Source organism: Aythya ferina, assembly GCF_964211825.1.
Source record: "Aythya ferina genome assembly, chromosome: 3".
Classification (NCBI taxonomy): domain Eukaryota; kingdom Metazoa; phylum Chordata; class Aves; order Anseriformes; family Anatidae; genus Aythya; species Aythya ferina.
The window spans coordinates 73,770,999-73,790,422 of NC_140298.1; the positions used below are offsets into that span (position 1 = coordinate 73,770,999).

The following is a 19,424-nucleotide window of genomic DNA, read 5'->3' on the forward strand; positions in this document are numbered from 1 at the left end:
CAGAGAGTTCCCTATAAATGAGCTCTCTGCTTGCTAAGCAGTCCTGTTTCCCTTGCACAGCCCATTCATCTTCCTCCCACTGGGCAGCATGAGCTGCAGAATTAACTGCTGTCTTGGGGCTGTGTTCACTCTCTTGCATGTATCCAGCTTGGCAAATAAGCCTGTACCACGGTTTTAAATTAAACAAAGTAACAAACAAAACAAACAAAAAAGTTAACCAAAACCTCTTTGTACATCCTTTACTGGTGGGTTTCTGAGGCAAGAAAGATGCCAGCAGAGAGGTGTGCTTCTGATCCTCACTGCAATCACACCTGAAAAATCTTAGGCTGCTCCTCTGCTGGCAGGAGATGCCTTCTCTATCTGTCTCTTGAGCGACTTGAATATTTTTGGTGTACTATTCATGGTCCTTCTCTTATCCTGACTTCACACTAATGCAGCTTGATTGGCTTGCTAGACTAAGTTTAGCTCCATGGAACAGAGAGAATCTAATCCTTCCTTTATGGGTGATTATGATTTAGCATCACTTTCCTAGAGATATATTTGTTTATTAAAGTTAACCTTATTTTTCCCTTATCTAACATAGTGACTGACACCACATGGACTATCCATATTTTTGGATGTAGACAAATTTTGCTTGCATGGTAATATATGTTAGAAATGATGCCACAGCTAAGGATCATCACTTGCATACCACGTAAGTTAGTCATGAATCAGTGAAAGAAGAGAGAGAATCAATGGATTTAGCTAGATGTGAACCTCCAGTGATTTATCCAGGAATTTGAAATAACCTCTGGCCTATGCAGTTCACATTTGTAGTGGTCATTACTCAAGATATCTGTCTGGTTTGGCTACATTTGCCCCTGAAATTCATTTACAGAACTTATATTATAGTGCCTATTAGGGATATGGGCTGGTGGTAGCCTCAATGCTGATTATTTTGTACTAATATAGGAAGTTGTAAAATAATCTGCACAATTTCAAATATATTGTAATGTATTGTTGGCTGAGAATTAACTGCAAAATATCTCAATGCTTTGTTTAATTGTCTTTGAAATGTAAAAAACCACCTCTACATGTCAACTTCTGTTCAAAAGAACTTGCATTCAAAACAACTGTGCTACATGTATGAAATAAAGTTAAACTAATTCAATTTCCTATGGGGGAAAAAAAAAGTTCTCCAGTGTTTTACAACTAGTGGAGACATCAGGGAGTGACATGTTATAAATGTCTCAACAGATGGAAGATTTGATCTAATAATGTAGAAAAAGATACTCACAAATAATTTATTTGTCAATTGGTGGGGGAAAAAAGAGTGAATAATTTATTTGGTCAATATTATTCAATCATCAATAGAGCTGGTAGAATAATTTATAAATTTTCTTATGAATAATTTATTCACCAATTGATGGTAGGAGGAAATTAATGAAGTAAACAATATTCTAATAACACTGAACAGGCTCTTAGACTCAGGCAGGGCAGCCACACAGGATCTGAGGAATGGATTTTGTTCTCCTCAGCCTGATGACAGGCTATGCACCAATGCAGCACATCATCAAAGTGCAGCTGCTCTGTATCTGCTTCTGCAGTTTGCTGGTAGCAATCACCTTTCCCATCTATCCACCAAGGCCAAGAAATCACCAAAGGTGCCCTGACAGTGCTGGGTGGTTTCTCTGTCTTTGGTGGGGAGCAGCTTGGAAATTTGTCATGTAGTAGTCTGCTGGTGTCTGCAGACCGTCTGCTTCTGACACATGCTAGCAAAGGCTGCAGGTGCCATCACAGCCCTTCAGCAGCTTGAAATGTGTCACACGGTTGAGAAATGTGCTGCACCCTGCTTGTGCACGCAAAGTAGGAAGCAGAGGGTTTCCTTCAGAAAGCCACAGGGCAGTGTCCCTTATTTCCAGACAGACTGCAAAAATAAAAAGTAAAACTCCAAGATAATCTAGGAGAAAAAAACTTAACAGCTTAAACTATTTCATTGTACATCCTTAAAGGGGCAAATCATCAAGCTGCTGAGATCCACAACAGATTTTAAAAGTCTGGTTTTGCAACTGAATCGTGCTGCGCATGAAATCACATGACAAAGTGTTGACATGTAAAGAGTTAAAAATACCCCCCTTGACACCCTGTCTTTTCAAATATGACTTCACAGGCTTGTTACTTTGACAGCTGAAATCATTTCAAGGCAAATCTTATTTGAAAATAATTTCTAGATTTGTGTGTGGGGGGAAATTTAGTAATATTTATTAATATCTTTCTAATGTGGCTGTGTGAGATGGAAGTTTCTCAATGTGTAATGCATTCAGAAACATCCCACTGCCTTCAGACAGAATCCACAGGTTTGCTCTGAGTTCGCTTTATGGCCATTGAATGGATCATTTATAAATCCAGTCTGAACATTAACCAGGAGCTGTAAAAGAATATAATTAATAAAAATAATTTCAACATAGCTTCTGTTGTACTGTAATCTCACTTTGTAATAGCTGGCATAAAGACACAAATAAAAACTAAGCATGAGGATATGAGCATTTTTTTTCTTTCTATCTTTTCCCATTTTCAAAGTGCTAAATTTAATGGTGGATATATTTGTAGTTTGGGATGAAAACAGATGCCCTTTATGAATAGACTAAGTGGAGGAATCAGCTGGCTTATGCCCTCTCTCAACTGTTACCAGGGTTTTTCTATCCTTTGTTCCTTTGTTAAATATAAACTGTAAGCAGTGAAAATCAAAAAAAAAAAAAAAAAAAAAAAAGAAAGTTTATGAATTATACACGGTCACAGAGTTTATTAGTGCTCTGTGCTCAGCCTCTTGGGAGTCACTGGAAGAAGAGCTTTGAGCAATTTCTAAATTTTCATATGGGTTCTCCATTTCTTTATCTCATTCAGCTTTTGATATGGTGCATAAATTATTTATCAGGGCTACCATTATTTCGTTAGCTCGCGTTGTCCTCTGGCACCATGTCTGTAGAACGATATTCATTTTGCATTTGCAATTACTAAACTTAAAAGAAATCAGTTAATTCTTCCTCTCTTCAGTTCTCTCATTTAACAGAATGATGTGTGAAGGACTGGGACGGAAAAAGAATTCCATTTTGACCTTGAATCCTAATTACTCTTTTCATCCTGGCATTTCACCAGAAGTAACTGAAGTTTATGTGGGAAATATTTCTATTTTCCTTTCTCTCTTTCTTTTTTTAATGAGAAGATGTGATAGGAAATAAATTTTTCCACATCATAAATTCACCATTAAAGCTTTAGTGAATTATGTGCTATGCTGGTTAAGTTCAGAGAAGGATCCTCTTTTATATACTTCAAGTCTGTCTCCTGGAAGTTAATTTTTGAAGTATTTCATCTCATAGCCTGCTGGTTGCAGTAAAAGAGACACTAGTCTTTTCCCCCACCAGAGTGTACAATATGTTCACAAACAAATGTTGATTCTGATTCTGCTGAGCACTGCTGCATCCCCACTCAAGGCCACTGTCAGGACTGGGGCTGGATGGTTGTGATGCACTCCTTCCCCTGTGCTGACAGCCACCCAGGTGAAGGACTCGCCTCCTCTCTGCAATAGGCACTGCTTTCTCAAACGCAAGATCACAGTCTAGAAGAAATAAGCAACATTATAGTGTTACCTAAGATAATTTTACCAGTAGCAGATGTGGATTAATTCATCAATTTCTTTCAGGTAGCAGAGTCTGACCTACAGGTTCCCTTAATTCTTCAGTCCTTAAAGATGCTTCTTTCAGGACTCCATGAAAATTCTTGTTGTTACCTACCTCATTTCTCATTAGAAATATTTATTTTCTTAAAAATCAATGTCCTGTATTACTTCCCTGAGCAATTCTTCTTGACGGGACAGGAACTTTTAGTCTTGTAAATTTATTAATTGTATTGCGTATGATCAAATTTAATGTATCTAGTAGTCTGTGGGACTGAGTACCCTTAATAACAATTAAGAATCCAAGAAGGTGGGATGATGGCAGGGGCCACATTGTTGCTAACAACAGAATCAAACCCTGGAGAGTGTGGTATGAGAAAGGGTACCTCCTTACTCCAATTTATTGGTCTTATTGTTATCTGTTTAATAGTTATCTACGGAATATGAAGTTGCAGAGATGTCTTTATGTTGTGTTAGGTCAGCACAGGAAGTTTCTAACTTGTTTTATAAAATGTAGACATAAAGTAGGTACAAAGGAACCATGGAGTTGAAGTTTTATATATGAAGAGAACCTTGCTCTCTTCTATTGCAAAGGATTGTTGTTACATTTATACGTAACGTTTATTCTTTCCTTCCCCTTTGAATTTGTAGATATAGTTTTTGCCTCTGAAGGGTGTTTGTTCAGAGCCCTTGACAGATAAAGCTACTCGCAGAAGAGATGTCAGATTAGCCTCAGCAGAAGAAAGTTTCTCTAGCTACACCTTGTTAGAGGAACAGTTCAGTGCCTGAGAACCATGTCTGCTGGGATTCCAGGAGCAATATTTTTTTAATGCAAATACAAAACTCCTAGGCAGAAAAATGTTTCCCTGATGTGAGGCCACTGCTCTCCCTGCTCTCTTCACTCCAGCTGCCTGCATTTTTTCCAGGAAGAAGCTTCTGGGCTTCTGCCCAACCTGCCCATGCTCCCAGGCAGCCCAACTTCAGGCTTTGTTCACACTGCTGTGTGAAGAACAAGGATGATTAAAAAGAAATCAACCCTCTACACACATTCACACTTCTTGTCCTAAGCCCTCACAGCTCTATCAGCATATGCTGCAGAAACCAGCCACAGAACTATGAACATATTTGTACCCTTTGATTCACCAGGCAAGAAAGAAAAAAAAATCTTTTATCTCTTAGAACACTAACAGCTTCTTTCCATCTATGAAAATAACAAACACTTGCTTTGAAATGAAGTCTGTCAGCAGAATATTAATGGAAAGCACTTCTGCAGACTAGTATCTAGGATCTACTCTGCAGTGTAAAGGTAAAAAAAAAAAAAAAAAAAAGAAAATAAAGGCAACCACCCAGTTGTCTAGTTGTCTCCTATCAGAGAGAGACTGCTCTGCACAACACTGTGTGTCCTGTTACTTCCAAGGTTACTGCAGGGACCAGCCCCAGCACATGGAGTTTCTCTTGTTATTGCAGCCTCTGTAAGGATATAAATGTTACACAACAACAGCAGCTGCTAGGCTTATCTCTTGAACAAACAGAAGATAATGCAAAAGTTTGCTTTTGGCCAAGGAAGGTCTACTCAGAGGGTAACATAATGCTTTGGATAAAATTGTGGATCAGATTATTTGACACCAATTTAATACTTGGGATTCGAGAGCAGGCAGTTGCCGCTACCGTGGTGTCATTCCTATACATTTCCCTACAGTGTCCCAAGCCTTGATGGCTGCAATGTTGTGATAACAGGACAGTTCCTCCTGCCTGTAACTGCCTCTCAAATTGCAGCTTGGAAAACATACACTCCATTGACAACTTCTTCCTCTGCTCAGGGTTACCATTTTTCCACCAGATCCTTCCCCTGCCAGCTAACAGAAGTAATCGAGCTGAGACCTCTGTTGTGACTGGCAGTGCATTGAGCTGTACCAGCCATCTGCTTTATAGAAAGGCAGATGTGTTTGAAATTTCTGTAGAAGAACAATACTATTATTATTTCTAATTAATAGTCTACAAGGACACAAAACCATTCAAAATCAAATTAAATCCCAATCAAAAAAGTCAAGAGTGATTTCTCATTGATTGCATTTTAAAGTCAACCGAGTTGAATTTTTTTTTTTTCCACAAGATATAATAGCTTAGTGATAGGTGTTTTTCTAGTGAGATTGAAACTGAAATGACTGTGCTTTTTTTTTTTTTTTTTTTCTGTTTTCTTTTTCTTTTTTTTTCTTATTTTTTTTTTAATGTAATCAATTGTTTAAAGGAAGATCTATTTTAATTAGAATGGCATAGCAAGGTCTGTCAAGCTTATGCTCCTCTGGAAGTTTATTATGAAGTTGTGCAGAAAGAAAAATGTTCTGTGTGTTTACTCTCTCCCAAAGGGCAAGATGAAGTTAAAATGAGCCTTTGTGCCTGCTAGCATATACAGACCCCATGGGTCTCCTAAATTCCTGCTCTGCAAAGGCTGCTGCATACTGAGAAAAGGAAATATCATCGCCTTTCTTCAGAATGGCAGATTAAGTTTTCCCTGGTTCCTCCTTTCTGAGGATCAGACTCTAACATAACATATATGGATGCTAAAGAGCCCAGATGGCTGGTTCAGCTTTAAATTAATAACATCAGCACTCCAGTCAGATGGGGGATGATACAGTTGTTAAGTTTGTTCAACCCCACCCCTTCTGTGTGTTGCACTAATAGTTTAATTTAGTGCTGCTTGCATTCCTCTTGCCCAAATTTCAGGAAACTGTTATTGAATAGCAGTTGCCTGTATTTGGCCACGAATACTCAACATTAGAAGAAGGGATGCTGCGCCTTGTTTCAGACTGTGACAGTTAAAACTCTTGAGAAGCTGTAAAAATATATCTAACAATATTGGAGTCAAGTCTTTTGATGCTACAAGGAGGAGATGTTGTAAAAGTCTGAGTCTCCAAATTCCTGAACTCTTGGTTGCTCATGACTGCATTTCAAGGGGATGTTAGTAAAGGAAAAAAAAAAACCAACACAGTATGGAGCAAGCACTCTGTACTATGCAGGATGAATGAACAAATCCCGAGTAAGAATGATCATGGATCAGTGGAAATCAATACTACAGGACATTTAATGGTGATGCAGGAAAATCTGTATCACTGTGAGTGAATCCTTGGAAAAACAAATCAATATTAAGCCAGTCATTCATTACAGAATGACCATGAAAATGATGGGGTTTCAGTATTAGAATCTAAAAACTGGATAAAGGCATACAATATTCTCCACAGCAAAAATAAATAAATAAATAAATAAATCCACATTTCATTGTATTTGAACAATCCAACTTACATTTTGGGCAGAACCAATATTGAATCTTTGGCACTTGCCTAATGGAAAGAGTGACTTGCAGAGGTATCTACAATAGCAGAGAGGTTATCCTATTAGAGAGGGCCATGGACAGCTGTTCCTGTTTACAGTATAAATTATTTTTTCTCCCATTGTTTCCTTATGTTCTTGAAGGGCATTCAAAATTTCTGGGGAATTAATACATATTTCTTCCTTGTTATTTCATTCAAAATATGAGGAAAGACTGAAACTGGCTTTAGTATGTGTTATGTTCCAGTCTTCCTGATGAGGTGACATCTTTCTGTTGTGGGTCTAAGGCTGCATTCCTAAAGGACAGTACTTTGCACTGGGCTCTGTTACGCTGTCAGAGCTCCAAGCCTATCCTCCAGAGGACTCTTTAGCTCTCTGAGGAATATACCTATATACCATTAACTGTTCTTCTCAATTGTAAAAGTGGTAGAAAACTCATTATATTCTTCTTGCACTATGTTTTCCTTAACTAAATTATATTTGCCACTGTAAAAGACCTATTGATTAATTTAATAGATCTTTTGTTCTTTCTACAGATTGATGTCTTACTTGTTATCTTGCCTTCCTGTGCATTCTTCACTTCAGTCTATTTAAGTATTCTGAAAGCTTTATAAGATTTTTAAAATTCTTTATTATTTTGTCCCTCACGTATCAGTCTGGACAGGGGTGAAATCACACAGGCACTCAGCAACTACCAGCCACAAACAGGTCCTCTCCCCCCCTAGGGTAGTGTCTGGTGCAAAGATGACAAGTGCCAAAAGGATTTGTCACTCAGAAAACTAACATCAGGAACACTGGGCTAAAAGTTGACTCCAATCCCCAACAGGACTGCGTACGAATATATATGATTTTCCTTTGTCTTTAACAGAAAATATTCTGACAGCACTTCTTGGTTCTCATCTCTCTTTCAGCTGGAGCCTTGGGAAGCCAGTCTAGGTGTGAAGCTGTAATAAATCCTGAGGACCACAGCAGAAGCAACAAGAAAACAACTATTATACCAGTGTGATAATATAATGGGTAAAGTGATGGGGTAGGGGAAGCAGGACATAACACTTGATGATAAAAGTTCTCCCTGGTCAGTGTCCTAAATGTCAAAAGTGTCACCAAGCAATTTAATACAGACAGCAATCTGACTTCAGAGCTACATGATGGAAAGTCATATTCCCCTGGATGGTAGTCTTAAATCACTATCTCAGCCTGCACAGTTCACACTGTACTGAGTATCTAGGCTTTTTACAAATTTCCCATCTGCATACAGCAATTTGCTTGTTGATGTTTAGACATGATTGACATAATTTGACAATCTGGCTTATTAGTTTGCTTTGTAACTATGTAAAACACTGACAATGATTACCCCAGTTGACTGAGGACATGTTTCCTGTGACACAGTAAACAAACGTAGCAAAGGAGGCTTTTTCCAAGTGATTGCTCCAGTCCCCTAATGAGAATGTTAACTTATTTCATCAGCTCTGCACTACACCAAGCTTCCTAATGAATCCTGAAGCCATGCAGCTCTGTTTCTTCAGCTAGAATTGTATTCCAATGGTCTTTTCTCCCATCTTAAGCTGTGTTATAATGAAGCCACTTTTTTTTTTTTAGATTGCCTGCACAAGGGCATTTCTTTGAAAAAGAAAGTATTTCCAAAATTTAGTTTCAAAACCAAGCAAACTCCTTAGAGGAGTGCTTATTCCTATAAATCAGTGTCTCTTAATGGAAAGAACATGATGAGAGAATGAGTAATGATAGCTAAAAAAAATAAGAATGAATCAACCTGCTCATTAACCTGCTTGCAGAGTAAATCCTCTGTGCTCTGAAGGCCAGGATTTAAGACAGTTCCTTTAAATCAAAGTTTTTTTTTTTTTTTCTTATGAATACTGTTCTTCTCCTCCCTTCTGTAAGTTATATTTGGGTCTTCAATGGCTATATGTAGGGGACATTTTTCAGGTGACTGCAAACATCACTGCTGATTTATATGGAGGAAATAACACATGGTATTCCCAGGGGAGAAAATCATTACCTTGGTTTTGGTGCATCTAATTACAATAAGCCTCAATCACACTCACCATCTACCCTAATTATCGAGGGAATTGGCAGTGTTTAACAATGAAGGAAAGAGTGCTCCCATGTCCAATTAAGGTTTTCTTTGAGGATTAATAAATCATGTCTCATCAGCCCCACTGACCCAGAGGTGTTAATCTTCACCTTATCACTCTAATCTTGAAGTAAAATTCTGCAGATCAAGAGCAACAGAGTGGTTGAGTTAATTGTTCCATTAAGTTGATGAAGTCTTTATGCCCATGTCCAATAATATACTATTCCCTAAGCATCTTTTCAGGCTCCGCTACAGAACAGAAAACAAATAATATAAAGAGTGCCACAGCCATTGGTTGCAGGCAAGCAGTGGTTTGGACTCTGATCTGTACCTGTTTTATATGACTACTGATGCTACATTCACACACTGCAGCAAGAGAGTGAGAAGATGATATAGAGTGAAGAGAGGTTTTAGCACATCTAAATGCAGTTGCAAAAAGAAGTAAATCATATAGTCAATAATGTAAAGAAGACTTAACTGTTATCTGCCCTGTAAACAGTATCCTTGATTACAAGGCATAAACAATAATGTTTTATTTAAGGGCAAGTATCCAGATATTTTTCTGGTAAGTTTTTCTTATTGACAAACCTACAGTAATCATGGAGAACACAGGAAATTGAGTTAAAATATGCTCCTAACCACTACAACAAATTAGAAAACAAATTTTAACTGCCTTCCCAGTCTACTTGTATTTGTTTGTGTTTCTAAGTACTCAGTCATGTAAGATTCTTTTGGCATGAATATTCACAAATGTACTGAGCTCACAGTAAAAAAGCAATTTCATAAACATTTATTTTCAAGAAGTTCCTCTTCACTATGAGAGCTGAGAAGGAAAGGAAATGGGAATTGTTACCTTTCAGGGCATGGGTCAAATACTTGTGTCACTGAACAAAGGGAGAGGGCAAAAAATGGGATCAAAGACAATAATTTCATGGGGTGGGTAGAGGGGTGAAGGGAGGTGGACTGGATTTGTGAAAGGCTTTTTAATGTATAATCTTTTTTTTTGTTTGTTTTTTTTTTCCTATTCACACATTATTTCCTTCCCCCCTCTGCCTCTTTTCCTTCTACACAAAACACGAATCTGATTTTCCTCTTGCCCCTCAGTCTAGCCCCAAAGCAATGAAACTCATACTCTTCCAGGAGTGAAAGACTAAAAATGCTGTATTGGATTCAATAGCACAGGAGCATGTGCTTAAAACAAGACAGGCATTAAATGAGGGTTAAAGAGTTAGTTGAGAGGAGATAAAAAAGAGTAATATTTTTCCCCATTCTGTCAAAAATACAAGCTTTATATATATATATATTCTGAAGCTCAGGTAAAGCCTCTTATGTTACACATTGAATTCACTTCTGAATAAACACCTAAATAAGAAAATACAGCATTAAACAACATGACTGATAATGTTTTTCATAAAGATTTCTCAGAGAATTTTGAACAGTTCTCTTAGCTGCTATTTCATCCATATTATTGTTTCTTTTTTCTTTTTCTTTTTTTTTTTTTTCTTTCCATCTTGAAGATATTTCAAATTTTAGAATGAAAACAGATAAGCTATTATCATGTCTCCTCTCTATGTCCTGTGCTAAGAAATGGGATATACCATTATACTGACTTCAAAGCACTGCATCTGTAAAAATGACAAGTGACTTACACATCAAAGCGTGCACCAAAGCACCCCCACCAGATCATTAAAATGATTATTTTCACCAATAAAGTTTTGGGATAACTTGATTTGCCTCTTTCCCACTACTTGTCATCTTCTCTGCCTTCCAAAAATTTATTATTCAATAAAATACAAGGCATGCAATATTCCCAAGGTCACTCTACCATTCTCCTTCAAGACCTCCACTAAAACTCTCTTGTAGTATAAGAGTATGAAAACAAACAAAGAAACAACAAAACAAAAACAAAACAAAACACAAACAACAACAACAAACCACCACCGCCACCGCCACCAAAACACAAAATTAATCCTCCCTTACCCTCAAGCCTAAGAGGATTCAAACTCACATATCTCACCTCCCAAGAGAATTACAACCTTTCCATTTATGGGCTGGTGTCATTATGTATGTGCATGCATGTGCAAATGTATAGAGACAGAGGGACAGACAGAACACTGCACTACTTCTAACAAAGCTGTTTTATTTTACATTAAATAATTAAGAATTCCTTGGGCTAGAAAGCAGGACAGAGCATGACTAGACGCAGCAATTAGGACATTCAGCAAGGACAGGGAACACCTCGTTTTTGTTCTTTGCTTCAAAAAATACTCATTATTTAAATCAGTGACTGCTCTAATTTAAATACGTAGCCGTGTCTTTGCCCCTAGACTGGCTGATGAAGCATGTGAGCCCTCGTGTTCCATGTGACTAGTTAGGTACATCAGAAGGACTTCAAGAAAAAGAAGTATTTTTTAAGTCTGCTGCACTGGGGCAGTTTCTGGCACTGGGTATTTGCTAGGGCATGATTTTGTCAGGTCACTGCCTCATTGGGTAACCACAAAATTCAAACACATCTCAGAAAACTCAGGATTCAGTAACAGCTGTATTACTTTTCTGCTGCACTTGTGTTTGACTGGTTCTTCTCACAGGGTGGAAGAGATGGTAAAACTATGTCAGTATCTTTTTCTGGGTAAGCTTTAAGAAAAGCAATGGCACTAGTTCCCCAGGTAAGAATCCTAGCACAAATTGTGAGATATGTTCATCTGATTCATGTCAGTTTGGAACAGTGCTAGGGCCGCATGGTATGATGAATGTGACCTTCTGTCTTACACACCCTTGTATAACCACAAGTCTAAGAAAAACAGAGTGGTTAATGTATATAATTCTTGTATCTTGCAAAGGAATGTTTTAGCAATTTGTGTCAATAGAGAGATTGAAGGGAAATGTATTTGTAGGTTATTCCTTGAAGTCTCTGATATCTGGGGGGTTTCAGAATAACTGCTAACTATTATGACGATTGCATGGGACACTATACAAGTTTCTGATATCTGGCCAGGAGATTAAGGAGACAGGGAGAGCTGAAGAACAACTAAAAGACAAAGCTTGCAGGGGATGTTGCACAAGTCTCTGACATACAGCCAAGTTGGACAATAGAGAGGGGGGAGGAAGACTATGAGCCTTCAGCATGAGAGACCCCCAGAGACCCCCAGAGGGACCACCGGAGACTGATACGCATGCTCCAGTAGGAGGGTTTGGATTCCGGAAACTAATTATAATAACCCTGTTTTTTTTAGAAGTAGTAATGAATATGTATCAGCCTAGGAGCATAAAAATCAGCTGCTTGATGTAACTGGTGTGCGTCTTGGTGGAGCAGAGACTCCTGGTGCACCCAGTGCTGTTTGCTTACCTCTATTCCTTTAATAAATTGTAAACTTTGATTATAGTCCTATTTTGAAGACTGAGCCATCTATTACAAAACCAAAGGTGAATTCTTAAATGAAACAATTGTCTACCCATTTTTCTAGTCACTCTGGTTCACAGAAGTACCTTCAGAACATACCTAAGGTTGGAGTTAAGTGTTACAGGATTAAGTACTGCCAACACTTAGGTAACTCAACTGGGTTATCAAGATTCAAGTCCATGCTCCAGAACAAATAATTAATCATAATTCTCTATTTGCATTAGGTGAATGGATGAAATATCATAGAAATATGTGAAATGTGTCTGGTTCATCAAATATAGAAGGAAGGTTTTGGCACCTAGCTGTAGGGCAGAATGTATGTCCAAGAATATTGAGAGAAAGATGTCCCTCTAGCCAGAGGTAAATGATCCTTTCCCCTTCATTTAATTCCTGGTTTGTCTAGGTACTTTCCTGTGCAGTTCCAAGGTGGAGCACTGCACCAGGGATTGAGGACTCCAGGAGATGTTAATTAAATACTCTACATATCAGTACATGTCTTCTACCTGAATCTAGGTAGGTATAACCTATGTCCCTTCTATTTAATCCTTCAGATGTATAGAAGGAATATATGTTTCCAAAGTTGGATGAAACCATACAGATTATTTTCAGTTATTGTTCTTAGAAAACAGATGTGTGAGACAGCACTGGAAATTGTTGTGTTGACAAAATAAAATCAATTATGCAAAGAACATTATTATGAGACAAGTAAAATGTTTGTAAAGTAGTTAATGTCAGATTGTTCCTATTCATGCATTTTTAAAATAGATTTATAAAATGCATCCAATTCATAAGTGTTTTACCTTTCATACTTTTTGTTAATTTATTTTATATTAGAATTCCACTAAGTGATTATCTCTGCACATTTTTTACATAGCAGTAAAATAATTTTATATCTTCTTCCATATCCCTCTGCCTCAATTTTAATAATAATGTCTGAATAGTTATAAATACAAAACTGAAAGCAACCTGCCTGACAAACTAGAATGCATAAAAAATCTGAGTGTCACCATTCTTTCCTAATCTGTGACAAATTACACCAAGTTTGTACAAGATATTACCTTCTTGTTTCTTCTCTTAAAACAAAACAAAACAAACAAATCAAAAACAAAAGCCTCTACATTTATGATTCTCATTTTGTTTCGCAGCAAAAAAGTAAATTAAATTAAAAGGGACTAAAACCTGTTTAAAGTGATGAAAAATGAAAAGGGAACCTTGTGAACACCTTTCTTTCAATTGCTTTTATTTCATCAGCCCATACAACTGGGCATCTATCTATAAATCAGTTGCAGACTTTAAATTCAGTTTGCTGGAGCCATAAAAATGATTTATTATTATTATTATTATTTTTATAATTTTAATCAGCAGGAACCTGAACCACATCAATATGAAATTGATAGGAGTATTTCCACAAACCGAAACATACTTCGGGCTACACTTCTAATTTGCTCCAGAATTTTTCTTGTTTTGGGACACACTTTTTCCCTAGTGGCTGGAAGACTACCAGGTTACTTCTGTGGTACTTGATCTGTTTTCCTGTACAATTTAAAATATCATTTTCTCCATTAACACCAGTGACAGGACCTGCGGGAATGGGGTTAAGCTGAGGCAGGGGAAATTTAGGCTTGACATCAGGAGGGGGTTCTTCACAGAGAGGGTGATTGCACACTGGAACAGGCTCCCCAGGGAAGTGGTCACTGCACCGAGCCTGTCTGAATTTAAGAAGAGATTGGACTGTGCACTTAGTCACATGGTCTGAACTTTTGGGTAGACCTGTGCGGTGTCAAGAGTTGGACTTGATGATCCTTAAGGGTCCCTTCCAACTCAGGATATTCTATGATTCTATGATTTCTATATTTTCAGTTAGAAATAATTCTTTTGTCATTCTGGGGAAACAACAGTTGAGGTGAGAAGGGTGCCAGCTGCAGAATCTGGCACTCAGTAGAGATATGGCTTGCAGGGATTCCAAGAGGGCAAGCTAGAAATTGTCAAAGTATCTAAAGCCTTGAAGAAATGCCAATAAAGTAAATAACATTTATCTCAAGGTTGCCTCCATACTAAATACAACCCTTCTTTGTTGTCTTTTGTCAATTCTTAGAAGATCTGAGTTGCAATAGACTGTCTACCACATCCTGTTGTCACCTCTAAGCAAGGTATAAAAAATTAGTTCATTAGCAGGATTCTTTGTCAAAGACCTGGAGGAGTACTTCTTGCTAAGATGTAGCAAGGTAGAAATTTTAGTTAAAAGACCTAGTAGTAGTTTTTAATCCAGTAGAAAAAGCTATAACATTGATTTAGTGACAATTGCAGTTTGTATTTGATGCTTTACAGAAAAGAAAAAAAAAAAGGGGGTGGGGTAAAGGAGAGGAGAGGAGAGGAGAGAAGAGGAGAGGAGAGGAGAGGAGAGGAGAGGAGAGGAGAGGAGAGGAGAGGAGAGGAGAGGAGAGGAGAGGAGAGGAGAGGAGAGGAGAGGAGAGGAGAGGAGAGGAGAGGAGAGGAGAGGAGAGGAGAGGAGAGGAGAGGAGAGGAGAGGAGAGGAGAGGAGAGGAGAGGAGAGGAGAGGAGGTAACTGTTATCTGTATTTTCCTAAACTATTTTGTATATCCCTAGCTGAGGATGATGCAAACTCAACAAATAGTATATTTGGATTACATCTCCAGGATCACCCCTTTCTCTTCTGTTAGTATTCACCCAACAGAAAGGATCTTGTAGGGTCTCTTGCTGTAGACTCCAACTTTCCAAAGGGAAATTCTTTCTGTGTCTACTCCATCTGAGTGCATGCCTCCCCAGGGATAGCAGGATTCCCTTTCTGCCTTTTTTCTGTCCTTGGTTCTTGTTGAGTGCAATTTATATCAATACACATTTTTATTGCAAACAACTACTTTTTTTTTTTTTTTTTTTTTTTTTTTTTTTTAAATTGGGTTTGCTCTGCAAGTATTAGACTACAAGCTTGGTCTGGAAAATTTGTCCTCTCTAACATTTGATTTATTCTCTTTGTCATTTATTTTTCCTCACCTATCTATTTTCTCAAAAAATAAATTTTGTCAACATTGCTGCTCGCTGCATGGTGTCCATACTACCTCAGTAAAAGAAGGAAGTTTGATGTCTGGACATATGTAGTCTTGTGGAAAGGGGTCTTACTTCACTCACTGGCAAGCTTAGAAGTATAGCTAACAGTATTTCCCAGGGGGTGGGGGGTGGTCTTGTTAAAAAAAAAAAAAAAAAAAGAGAGAGAGAGAGAGAAGAAGAAACAGAAAAAAAAAAAAAATCAATATTGACTCTTGACACATTTTCATTTACATCCCTGCATGGCTTTCAGTCTGGGCACAAATCAATAAGCAGCTTTTAACACTGCTCAACTAGTTTGTTCTATGTAAAAGAAGAGAGATTTGCCTCAAGTGGCTTGTTTTTCCCTTTGGGCTCAAGGCAGGCTCTCTGCCATTAACACAGTGTGGTTCTTCAAAATGAAGTTGAGTTTATTTGACTGCTCTTTCTGTGACTGATCAGAAGAGCTTGAACTGTAATATTAATCACACAATGTTTTCTTCATCACCACTTACAGTCAATTGACTTTGTACTTAGTGAAAGCATCTCAAGCAGCCAACTCGATGTACCAGAGGGCAAGAAGTCAATAGGAGGAAGAAAGATTTAGTTTCAAAATACACATTACACAGCCTGTGGAGCTGCTGCCACTGAAACTCTGGGCGCTTTATCATGCTGCAGATGCGCTGCTATTACATGTTTGTTATTTGCATGATGAAGGCGTCTATATCATCTTAGTTGTTTTCCTTGAATAAGTCTCCTCAATCAGCTGCAACTTCAAGATCAGTTCTGCATGGGAGATGAAGAGACCAGATAGTTTCTCTAAATTGAGCTGGGTTCAAATACTACTTAGTTTCAATTCAACTGTCCAGATTTCAGCAGAGAACTGACCCATGAAGCAGACACCTTCTGTTTCAGCCAGACTGATGACTGTTACTCAAATGCCAGGCATATGTCATGCTAATAATACTACCCATATGCTTAACAAGTGCCAGTTTGCCTAAGCTACCATTAATATTTCATAGCCACTTGCATACAGTGGGCCTTCTAAAACCACGTCTTTAATATACATCAGATTTTGAAGATAGACTAGGAGTACAGATGCCCAGAGATATAACATAATCACGTTTTCCTGAAGTCTCAGCACATCAGCTCAGAGTATTTCTAGCTCAGGAAGCCTCCACAGAATTTTCCATGCTAAACAAGTGCATATAACACTCCAAAAAACAGCCTAGAGGGTACATTTATTGTATGTAATAACTTAGAAATGTTTTTTGCTGTTTTGTACTCTGTGGGAGGTACAACATGCCATAAACTGGGCAATCATGACCTTTTTTTTTTTTTTTTTTTTTTAAATGGAACATTTTAAACATGCACAACAAGAGAATTCCCACTTGTATAAATTTGCTCATTGACTGATTTCATTGCTTTCTTGGGGATGTAGTAGTGCAGAACTAATGTAACACCTAGCACAATGCTGACCCTTCGTCTTCTTTTCTTTTTCTCCCTAATTATGTACATGCATAGATATATGTAGTAATAAAATAATGTATAATAAATTAATATGTGTTCATACTGAACGAGCTTCTTATCACCTTATTAAGCAAACTATATATATATATATATATATATATATATATATATATATATATGTTTTCTTTTGTGAATGAACCAAAGCTTATTGAATGGATAGAATTAGTATAATTTGAATAGAACACATTGAGAATATTTTCCTTGAGACAGATTTTTTTGGTTGTGAATTTTTCAAAATTTCCATTGACTGGCACAAATTATGAAGCGGCTGTCAGTCTTGGACCATGCAAATCAGTTTTTATTTGACAATCTAAGTTTTCTTGACATTAGTCTCTTAGGAGTTTAAAGTTACAGGACAACATGTGTTTCCCAGTGGAAAAGAACAGACTCGTAATAAGAATAAAGAAGGACTTTCAAGGACACTCACAGAGAGAAGATAACAAAGGCTTTCTTTAAGTCTGTATTCTTATTTGGTTGGGAGGGGGATGTTAAAAACATATTATATCAAAACAGTGAAGAAAAACAAATAAAAATAACTGTCCAATTAAAATATAACTGAACATTAATCTGGAATTCAGCTCTGCATACCATCAGTTTTTCACTATTCTTTTGCCCTCAGTTCTTAATACAAATAACAACATGCACTTGTTCTCAACTTTGTCCTCTGACATTTACAAAATAGTAGGAAAAACTCATATTAATTGCTTAATTAGGAAGCATAAAGGCACATTTCCTGTGGAACAGATCTGTTTCGATATGACTTGTACACCATGTACTAGTACCAGACGCATAAGGCTTGTACTGCTACTCACCAGAAAGCCCATTAAATGACAAGTCCATAAGAACACTCCAGCTGTTTTACAATGTTTCACCAAGAGGGGTTGAGGCAAATTACCCCTGTTTAGTGGGACTGGCTATCACATAACAGTTAGAAATGCAGACAGTGCACAATACAGTGATCAACACTGTGCTACAGGGCAGCAGCAGTGGGAGGTTGGGAGCCGAGCACTCCTCAGCAGCCCAGTTCTTTCCCTATCAGGTGACAAACAGTGAGCACACCACAACGATTGCAATGCCTTTGCTCAGCTTCCTCCCCACACCTTCTGCAATTCACCGACTACTTAGACACAAAGTATGAGAAGCACTTTTATGTCAAATTTATAGCAGAAATAAAATTTCACATCTATTATAAGAATACTTACAGATCCTGTGATTGTTTTTATACATCTCTGGTGTTATGTACTTACAAAATTCTTTCTGAATACATGTTATATAAAATATCAAATGAGCATTATATATCTGTTGATAGAATAAATTGTAACATACAAGATCATCAAAGTAAATTTAAATTTTACGTTCTTGTCAGTTAAAATTAAATTAAATTTTACTCCTTAATTACTGAGAAATAGACTAGTATTGAAGAACTTTTCCCAGGACAGAAACTAATTGCTCAGGGGAGAGCTGAAGGAGATGATGGGCACTTGGAGCTGTGTATAGAGGACAGGGTGAGACTGGAGCTGTCTTCTGGAAGCTTCCAGCTCTATTGCATTAAGCTCAACATGATGGACTATTTTAACTCCGTCTATCCTAGTTCAGAAGTGTAATCTAACAGAGGTAATACTAGGCAAAGTTTCAATGGCAGTGGGGTGAGGCTAAATTGCTCTAAATCTGAAATAGAGCCTAACATTCTTTTCTGGCGACCATACCACTGAAGTGCAACATACGTTTAAGTGGACAGTCAGAGTTCAAACATATGCAGTCAGGCTGGTATTTCACAGAGGACTGCCTTTGGAATGAAAAAGAACATGAGGATAAGGCCATGGGACTTTTTCACCATCTGTGATAATCATTCAGAAAAGGCATGGCACACAATCCGCAGAAGAAATTTTCTCTTTGGGTTACAATTCCAGGATTAACTTATAGGATTCAAGAATTAATTTTTATTTTATTTTATTTTATTTTATTTTATTTTATTTTATTTTATTTTATTTTATTTTATTTTATTTTATTTTATTTTATTTTATTTATGCCTTATGATTGTTCACAGAGGCGGATGATTTTTGTGTGTGGCATAATTCTCGGAATAAGTTGCCATTCAGTATAAACCACTACCCAAAAAATATTTGCAAATGACCAGACACAAGGTAGTACTTAGGCTAATTTCCAGTGCAGTACCCCATTATAGGCTGTCCCATTCTTTCAAATCACATTTCCTGAAATGAAAGATTAAAGACTGTAAAACCTGCCTTGGGTATATCCTGCTGCCTGATGCTACTGTCCCTTCACAGATCATGCTTAACTCAACACTGGCTTTTCTGCCTCCAGGCAGGCAGGGTCAGACCCTTGTTTTCAGGACTGTTATTTCTGCTAACACTGAGAGA

The 19,424-nt window shown here is 37.5% G+C and overlaps 1 protein-coding gene across 9 annotated transcripts in view; it reads right to left on the bottom strand.

The window, feature by feature from the left end:
- The window catches only part of HS3ST5 (heparan sulfate-glucosamine 3-sulfotransferase 5), a 204,007-nt gene that overhangs the window by 16,376 nt on the left and 168,207 nt on the right, over positions 1–19,424 (bottom strand). Inside the window, exon 1 of one of the 9 annotated variants that reach the window (XM_084514595.1) lies at positions 17,856–17,945. The exons of the other annotated variants lie outside the window; for them this stretch is intronic. The gene's annotated coding sequence lies outside the window, so the exon portion shown is untranslated. Of the gene's footprint in view, positions 1–17,855; positions 17,946–19,424 lie in introns of those variants that run through there. 9 annotated transcript variants of the gene reach the window in all.